The sequence below is a fragment of the Symphalangus syndactylus genome, chromosome 21 (genome assembly GCF_028878055.3).
Source record: "Symphalangus syndactylus isolate Jambi chromosome 21, NHGRI_mSymSyn1-v2.1_pri, whole genome shotgun sequence".
NCBI classification, from domain to species: Eukaryota; Metazoa; Chordata; class Mammalia; order Primates; family Hylobatidae; genus Symphalangus; species Symphalangus syndactylus.
In genome coordinates, this window is record NC_072443.2 from 25,521,777 (window position 1) to 25,523,299 (window position 1,523).

At 46.5% G+C, this 1,523-nt stretch overlaps 1 non-coding gene across 1 annotated transcript; it reads left to right on the forward strand.

Annotated features, from left to right (window-relative positions):
- Positions 1-649: 649 nt before the first annotated feature.
- LOC129471736 (U6 spliceosomal RNA) lies at positions 650-752 on the forward strand. The gene has a single exon (XR_008653705.1). It is a non-coding gene; the product is annotated as a U6 spliceosomal RNA (small nuclear RNA).
- The last annotated feature ends 771 nt before the right edge of the window (positions 753-1,523 follow it).

Genomic DNA, 1,523 nt, shown 5'->3' on the forward strand with positions numbered 1-1,523 from the left:
GCTACATAAAGCATATAACGAAGATATGTTTGACAGATGAATGGAGAAAGAAATGTGGTATATACAATGGAATATCATGCATGAATCTGAAGGATATTACACTAAGTGAAATAAGCCTGACATAGAAAGACAAATACTATATGCGTATATGTGGAATCTACAAAAGTCAATCTCAGAAGCAGAGAGTAGGCCGGGCGCGGTAGCTCACGCTTGTAATCCCAGCACTTTGGGAGGCCTAGGTGGGCAAATCATGAGGTCAGGAGTTCGAGACCAGCCTGGCCAACACAGTGAAACCTCGTCTCTACTAAAAACACAAAAATTAGCTGGGCATGGTGGTGGGCGCCTATAATCCCAGCTACTCAGGAGGCTGAGGAAGGAGAATCACTTGGACCCAGGAGGCAGAGGTTGCAGTGAGCCGAGATTGTGCCACTGCACTCCAGCCTGGGCGACAGGGCTAGACTCCGTCTCAAAAAAAAAAAAAAAAAACAGAAGAAGCAGAGAGTAGAATGGCAGTTGGTGGTCAGGGGCTGAAGCATGGGGAAAATGGGGAGCTGTTGGTCAAAGAGTACAAACTTTCAGTTGTAAGATGAATATGTTCAGGGAGCTAGTGTACAGGACAGTGACTATAGTTAACAATACTGTATTTTTTGTGCTCGCTTTGGCAACACATATACTAAAATTGGAAGTATACAGAGATTGACATGCCACAGAGCAAGGATGACATGCAAATTCATGAAACAGTCCATGCTTTCCTTTCTGAGAAAAAAAAACACTGTACTTTTAATTAGAATTTGCTAAAATAATAGATCTTAATTGTCACCACTAACCCTCTACCACCCTACTAAATAACTGTGTGAGGCGATAGATGTGTAATTTTTTTTTTTTTTTTTTTTTTTGAGATGGAGTCTCACTCTGTCACCCAGGCTGGAGTGCAATGGTGCAACCCCAGCTCCCTGCAACCTCCGCCTCCCGGATTCGCGACTCTCCTGCCTCACCCTCCCAAGTAGCTGGGACCACAGGCGTGTGCCACCACGCCTGGCTAATTTTTGTATTTTTAGTAGAGACGGGGTTTTACCATGTTTGTCAGACTGGTCTCAAACTCCTGACCTCATGATCCGCTCACCTCGGCCTCCCAAAGTGTTGGGATTACAGGCGTGAGCCACTGCGCTCGGCCTTTTTTTTTTTTTTTTTTGACAAGGTCTTGCTCTGTCACCTAGGCTGGAGTGCAGTGGCAAAATCATAGTTCACCATAACCACAGACTCCCAGGCTCAAACAATCCTTCCACCTCAGCCTCCCAAGTAGCTAGGACTACAGGTGCACCACCACACCCGGCTAAAGATGGGGTCTTGCTATGTTGCCCACGCTGGTCTTGAACTCCTGGCCTCAAGTGATCCTCCCACCTCAGCCAAAGTGCTGGGATTGCAGGCATGAGCCGCCATGCTCAGCTGTGTTTCTTTTTTTTTTTTTTTTTTGAGACGGAGTCTCGCTCTGTCGCCCAAGCTGGAGTGCAGTGGCGCGATCT